Below are 8,012 nucleotides of genomic sequence, written 5' to 3'. Positions count from 1 at the left end.
CAGCTTGACAGGATGACAAAAGACACACACAGACACACAAACACACGGAGGGTGATCGGTAGAGTAACAGGGCGAAGGTGTTCAATGGCTGACAGATTGATCTTTCCCCCTGACAGAAGGGGACATTATGAGAGGACCCCACGCTCAGCAACATGTACAAACGTTTTCCAAACACATTTTTAGGATTCATCTGGAATAGATTGTACAAGAACGCGTCAATCACAAAAACACAAGCATCTGGTGTCAGCTTATGGCTTTAGACCGGACAGAGATAACGGTTGGAGGGATTGTCCTGACACTGACTATGTCTTTAGGCATCATCAACTCCTTTGAAATATTTGCAGGTTTAAGCAGTAATTCCTTAATCGCAACTGTCCTCAGGAGTGGATACAAGTTGTCGGTGAGCGAAAGATGGGCAACGCAGGTGGCCCACACCAAATTTCAAGATAGTGGACCTCTAAGCTCACCGAGGGGTCTACGATATCTACTAGGGGGATGCTGCAAGCAACAAGACACTGCAAACACTTATACAATGCACAAGGGTAAGTAAGGGTGAAGACATAGGCACAAATTACCAATTTTGTATCTTTTCAACTCCCAAAGGGACCAGTTAGTGCTGTTCACGTGATAAGCATGACTGTACAGCAAGGTTCACACCACCCTTGGCAATGGCCATTCAAGCTGTCGCATCCAAAAGAAAATCTATGTAAATGCATGTTTCGTGCTTTCACGTTCAAGACTCTTGCGTTCATGGGTATCTATGAACGTTTTTATGAACGTTATCAGGCTCTATGTACAAAACTCAAACCTCAGATTTGATACTGACGAAAGTGCCAACTGTCTGAAAATTGATCATGGAGGAGATATTACTAATTGCGGTACAACACCAAGTCTTTCATATATTGGAATAGAGCTGTGAAAGGAAAAGCCTGGGCAAGTGTCACATGACTTGCATCTCTTTGACATTTTTCAGCAAGATTCTTCCAACTGTATGTGGCGGATATGCACTAGAAGACAGTAGTAAAAGCAGAAGAAGCCCCTCCCAGCTTGTCCAAAGTGAACACCATGAGGTAACACTTGTGCTATCCCAGGCAACTTTTTTTCAAGGATTTTTTTTTTTTTATCTTGGTTGGTGTCCCTGATAGACATAAAATCCTGTCCACCTTTGTCCTGGGAGGGATCAGACATCAGTGTAAGAGTTGGGTCATCTGGACCCCATAAGAGAGCACAACTGTTTAGTGTATTTTTGAACGTGTGTCAGATACCTGGTGAGTATGTGACTGAGGAATTGAGGAAACAAGACAATCAGAGAGTATTTTCTCTGGGTGTCCTAAGGTTGTCCTACTGGGACATACTGCATTTTCGCGGAGTCAGTAAGGAGCCAGTACATGCACCTTACTACCAACTAGAGTGTGGCGTAAGACAGCATCACCCATATGTCACAAGTGCCCAGAATTTACATTAGCCTTACAAATATTTCATGCTACACTTACAACATGCACGATAATTGCACATGTTATGACACCCTTTAAGGGTAGCCATACAAGACTCAAGAGAACCAGAAGACACACCTGTGCTCCCATGCACCAATTTGGGTGCTTTCTGAGCCTAAATACGTTCCACTGACCTCTTTGACAACAACTGGGTTTGACAAGATGGATTTGTTGGATAGCAATCTAATCTGAGAGAAAAGCTGTTGATCGCTTGTGTTATTTCTCTGTTAACTTTTGGGGTCTTTTTTTTTTTGTATTTTTGTTCTACTGTGAATTTGTGCGTTTACACATAGGGAATGTTAGGACCATTATTCATCCCTTCTGCCAAGGGAACACAATCTGAAACTTTCACAAAGTGCAGGACGGGGATGCATAATTCATAAGGGGGGGATGGAGATAAACAAATCAAAGTCTGGCCAGCAGATAGAAACAACTGCAGAACCAACTCGGCTGTACGTGCCTCTGTATGTGAGATTTAATGCTTCTGTGCATGCTGCCCGCTTCACTTGTCCTCTTACTCTGTGTACATTTAAATTTGTGAATATCCATTTCAAAGAGGAACAAATCCACGGCTGGCGCTGCAGCACAAAAAACCCAGAAAAGCACATATCTGTCTGTTTACAGCAGGAAAAGAAACCCAGTGACCTGAACAAACCTCATTCTTTGATCTTTTGTCATTTCACTCCTCAGCCGGGAAACAGACCATGGCAGACACAAACACTGTCATTCTATAAGCTGCACTCATCTCTTTCACATTTTCAGATATCATTCCCGGATAATGGAGGGAAGAACCAGAGAAGGGAATGTAGCGAATTGGTGCCCCCCGCCCAAGTGCTGCAGGACTAATCTCAGCACGTATAGCTTCATATCAACGAATCAGCCGCAAATACAATAACAGTGACTGAAAACCCCGCCTTCCCCGGGCTCGTCTGGCGTCGTGCAACATTCCGCCGTTGTAAATCTTTTAGCTCTTTAGCTTTCGCCAGCTTTTTCAAAGAAGTCGGAGTTGGAGGTGGGAAATTAGCAGCTCGGTTCCCCCACATCGCGAGGGAAGGAGATTATTCCTCCAATCCCCTTAATTCCATTTGCTCTAATGAATGTGTGAGAGTAAGTGAAAGGAAGAGGGGCGGGGGGGAAAGGAGTGTGTGTGATTAAACAGAACAGGCTGGCGTGTTGTTTCAATTAACACTTTCTCACACTCTTATCAGAGCAGCAATTCATTGATTCTGCGTCGCAGTTGACAGTCCTCTTGTCATTTTACTGTTAGTCAATATTCAATGAAGCTCCAGAGTTACACAAACAGCTACGGAGACGACAACACGACCCTGTTAGTGCAGGCTGAAATATGAGTAAAGAGTTATTGGTGCGACTCGCAACAGTTTTCAATTGAGACACGTCTGTCTGCTCCCGTCTGGACTAATGAATTTGTTTGGATGTAGTTTGGGCCTGTTTACTTACAAACCAAATATCAGACTATTGTCTAGTTTGTCCAATTATCTTATTTTTCAAAATATCGGTGGGCAGGACAATGCTGTATATGAGCCAATTCAGTTGCCATTTTCCGCAATACGTCCATGTTGGAACCAGACCTCCTCAGTAAGATGTCATTGGTCCGTTTCGCTCTGAGTCTACAATTCTATGACAATTACTAGCGAAATAACCAAATACGTTTAATGATATTAGGATTTGCAAGAACATATTAAATAGGAAGCAGATCAAGAATAGTTATTCTGGCAAACAGAATGATTGAGTAACAACTTTTTGCTTTCAATAGAATTCTATGGGATTTTAACTTCTTCAGGACTTCCTATTATAAATGTATACATACATACATATATACATATATATATATATATATATATATATATATATATATATATAGTCACACCTATATCTGGTACATTTGAGGATTGTATAGATATAGCTATATTATATATATATATATATATATATATATATATATATATATCCACACCTATATCTGGTATATTTCAGGATTATATAGATATATATATATATTCACACCTATATCTGGTATATTTCAGGATTATATAGATATAGTCATATTAAATATAGATTTTACTTATTTTTTTGTTTTTTTTCTAAGACATAGTTTCCAAAATAATCTTATAACTGACCTCAATGTAACCAGCATTCTCTGATACTCAAATATCGGTAGACCATTTGAATTACAGGGCTCTCTGTTTATTACCGGATTAGACAAAAAAAATGACCTGCGATGTTCAAAATCCGCCAAGGAGTCATCTTCATTTTTAACAAAAGTCGTTGAAGTTTTCATGGTGTAAACATGAACATTTTCACACTTTTGTGTCTTTTTTTAAACTCTCAAACTTCAAACTTTCTTCAAAAAAAATCTAGTGTTTTGGAATGAAAACAATGATCCTCTCCCGGTTAAAGATTTATGTAAATCTCTAAATTCTCTGGGTTTTTTTTTTTTTTATCCTGCACTTATAAACTGCAGGATTGTGAAAGGTGGACCACAATACAGCAAAGGATCACTATATCCCAATTTTTTTGTCTGCTTGGATTAATCTGATTACTCCCAGTTATCCAACTTTGGTGAACAACTTATCAACATGGATGTACATCATGTTTCCGAAAGCCTAAACCTTCAAAAACAACTGAGAATCTGAATCCACGTCAAAAACAGTCTTACTTTGACAAAACCAATGGATCCATCTTCTGTCCTTTTAATCAACCGAAAAAATTATTGTCAGAAAGAACTTGAACCCTGAAAATGTCCACTCTTTTTAGCACTAACAATGGGCAGCAAAAGAGTCTTAAAGTGTAGTAGGAGTGAGCACTTAAGGACCAGGACAAAATATTCGCCTGAAAAGCTGCATATTTTCATGATTTTCTTTCCTCTAGAAGCATTTTCTTTTATCTGGTAATGGTGAATTTGCAGCCCTTTTGTGCCTTTAGTCCAGCCCCTGTATGTCCCTGGAGTCAGGTCATTTTGACCAGAGTCAAACACGGTTTCCTCCAAACAGAAAAGCTTTTTCCTGTACAGAAAACTTCACAAACTCCAATCAGCTGCACTTCTCGCTGTAAGCCCACAAAGAAAGGAAACATCTCGGTAAGAATTATCTAAAGGACAAGAGACGCTGTGATGCCAGAGTTACTACTATAAGTGCAGATAATACAAGAAGCTTTTAGTTTTTCAGTTTGAAACTGCTTGACTTTGTTTGTTTAACACGTAATATGGTCAGTTTCACAGACATGTACACAACAATCTATACTAAAATACATTAATAAATTAGCTTTATTATTCAGATTATTTTAAGAATCCCTGTGATTAAACTATAGATTATTTGGATTATTAGTTTCTGATAAAAATTTGGCGAGAAGCCGCAAAGAGCCACGGCACCTTTTAGAAAAATACACTTTATTTGAGGTTTGGTCGCCGCTTATTATGTAGATTTCAAATATTTACAATATTTAGTTTATAACAGTGTTTCAAAGTCCTTAAATACTTGATTCTGATTGGCTATAAAGTGTAGATTAAAAAGTGATATAGAAAAATCGATTTCATTTTTCAATACTTGTATCGATTGAAAATACTGATGAAATGGATATTTGATAAATTAATTATGAGCGCCTTTACTTCAAAAGCCAAGTAATGGAGGAATAAAAGAGCTGCATGTGACTCAGATTGCAGACCCAACATTAACTAACACATTATTTCAAAATATATATTTTTTAAAAGTCACTAAAACTCATTAGAAACTTGCTTCTCATCAAAGCTAAAGAAGTCTCCAGCTGTTTTTTGACGCAGCGTCCAGGTAAACAGAGGCAGAACCGCTGACTCATTTGACCGACAGCTGCCCCATTTCTTTGAATCATGCGTTCCGCCATTCCGGCTGATGCATTTACACGCAGCCCGCGTACGGCCTTGCTAGAACGCGCCGGCATAATGAATGTGGAGGAAATGTTTGCAAGTTTAATGAACGGGGTTGAAGAGATGCGATGAGCAGAGTCTGTGAATGGGGCTTTTCCTTTTTTTTTTTTTTTTTATGTAGTAGAGATGCTACTGAAAAGCAGTTTCAGCAGTTTTGGTTTCCTTCACGTGTAAATCAATCACAAAGATTACACGAGTGGAGAATAAAGCAGTAAATCAATTCTTTGCTAAACCTCTAGAAAAAAAAATTGAAAAGATGTGGTTTTAACATGTATTTCCATTAAAATGGCACTTTAAAAAAAATGAAGCACTCATACTTTTTGCTAATTGCCACAATTTTTTAAAGAAAAGTAAGCTAATTAAAAAAACATATATATATTTATATATATATCAACCAATATATCTGTGTAAAAAATAAAAAGATAACTTGGTTGATGGAAAAATTAAAACAATAAATATGCAATAAATCAATAAACAAAATGTAAAAAAGGAAAATGTAAATTCTAAATGTGTTATAAATATATGAAGATAAGGAAAAAATAAAACAAAAATTTAAAAAAATTGAATCAAATTAAATTAAAATGAATAAAAAAGGAAACTGAGCTGACTTAAATATTTAACAAAAAATAAACAAAAATGGTAAAAAAAGGAAAACATATAAATTGTAAAATAATTTAAAAAACGTAGCTGATCAAAAAAATTATAAATATGTAAAAAAAAAAGTTTTAAAAGAAAAAGAAAAAAATTATGAAAAATGTAAAAAATGAAAAATAAACTAGAATTACAGAAATATAAGACAAACCTGATTTCAGAAATAAAATAAAAATAAATATGCAAATAAAATATATATATATATAAATGAAAGAAAATAAAAGACAACTAAGCTGATTCCAAAAATAGATAAAACATTTATTATTTATATATATATATATATATATATATATATGCGAAGCTTATTAAAAAATACAAACAATACATATGTAAATAGATAACACAATTTAAAAAATAAAATGAAAAAAAATGAACTAGAATAAAATAAATAAATAAACAAATAAACTAAGCTGATTTTAAAAATAAATAAATAAAATAGTATGTAAAAAAATTGAGAAAGAAAAGAAAACTTAGCTGATTCAAAAAATATATATATAATAATCCATACGTAAAATAATTAAATCAAATAAAAGAAAACTTGATTGGACGCACAATGGGTCAATATCCTGATCCCCGCCACAGTGGACAGTTGTGTCTGCTCCGTCTGTTCTGTAATGGCCTCGGCGATGGAGGGGAACACTTTCATCCCTCTTTATACATCGGCCTGAATCCCCCAAGGTTGCTGAGCAGATAAGGAACAGCAGGATTGGAGACCCTAACGGACTTAATGATCCAGACTGGTGGCTTTTAAGCTCACCTTTGTAGCGGCGAAGCGGATCAGAAAAACACTTCCTTAGTCGGGCGCATCTTCAAGATCGGGACCGAAACAAATGGATTTCCTGTCAATAAAGCTGAAAAGGAATCTGTTGACCACTTTGGTTGGCCGTCAGCTGTGAAAGACTGTACAGCCAATTTGCAGAAATGCGATCCGAGAAGCTTATTGGAGATTTTTTCATTTGTACCTGGAATCCCCCAAAAATAAAGCTGTTGAGTCGCTGTTATCATATAAAGACGGAGTTGCTGCTCTAACAGAGCGCGTGTTTGTGTGTGTCTGGAGCGGTAATGGAGCTGTCGGAGGCAAAAGTCTGAGCATTAGGTTGATAGATGGCAGCAATGTGAAGGTAATTAACCCCAGTGCATTACACACACACACGGTGTCTGCACCCAACAAACACACACTCAGAGAAAAGAACAAATACGACGTAAACAAACAGTCGATGCATTGAATAAATAAAAGTAGCTTTTTTGAAGCCAGTTATGTCATTGGAGTATTCATAAAGTGACATAAAATAAGTCGTTTTTTTCTATTGAACTCAAACAAAATAGACCGCCGATTTCTGTGCACTAATAATTCAAGGCTGGGCTTGAAGCAGTTTTGGGAGTTTGTGTCTTAAATTTGAATCAGCCTTTTACCAGCCAGCTGTGTGTTCTGTTTAATGAGCAGAGGACTGGCACAGAGAGACTTAACCAGGCTAATTTACCAGAAAGAAGTCTGCTGGAGCAGAGAGTCCTGCATCTTCTGCTCTGGCTACCCCTACGCTCTTCCTGGGGACCCATCTGCATCTCCTGTTTGTTTTCTCTGATCGTCCCTTTGACCTCTTACAGATGTTTCCATTTTTTGATTGGATTCGGTGTTTGCATTTTTGGCCCAACCTGTCCTACAGATATGATGTTTTTTTAGGTTTCTGTGGAAACATTTGGAATATTTGACCCCAAATTACACAGCAAATCAATGGAATGTTTACTGTTATGACCTGCTACAAATATGTCCCTTGAATTCAGTTGTAAAACTGAAAGATGGCGTAAAATTGCTGTGAAGAATGGTTAAGAACATTTAAGAACATTTAAAAACTAGTGCTTCATTATTTTTTTACACTTTAAAGGAAAAATGTAAAAAAAAATAATAATAACGGCGTATTTTCTAGGCAAATATATATATATATATATAT

General features: G+C 36.7%; 1 protein-coding gene across 11 annotated transcripts in view; it reads right to left on the bottom strand.

The window, feature by feature from the left end:
* grm8a (glutamate receptor, metabotropic 8a) overlaps window positions 1-8,012 on the bottom strand; it is a 349,513-nt gene that overhangs the window by 201,443 nt on the left and 140,058 nt on the right. The window lies entirely within an intron of this gene.

Source organism: Oryzias melastigma, linkage group LG23, assembly GCF_002922805.2.
Source record: "Oryzias melastigma strain HK-1 linkage group LG23, ASM292280v2, whole genome shotgun sequence".
Taxonomy (NCBI): Eukaryota; Metazoa; Chordata; class Actinopteri; order Beloniformes; family Adrianichthyidae; genus Oryzias; species Oryzias melastigma.
The sequence above is the reverse complement of the archived record's forward strand: the minus strand, read 5'-3'. Positions and strand labels throughout refer to the sequence as shown.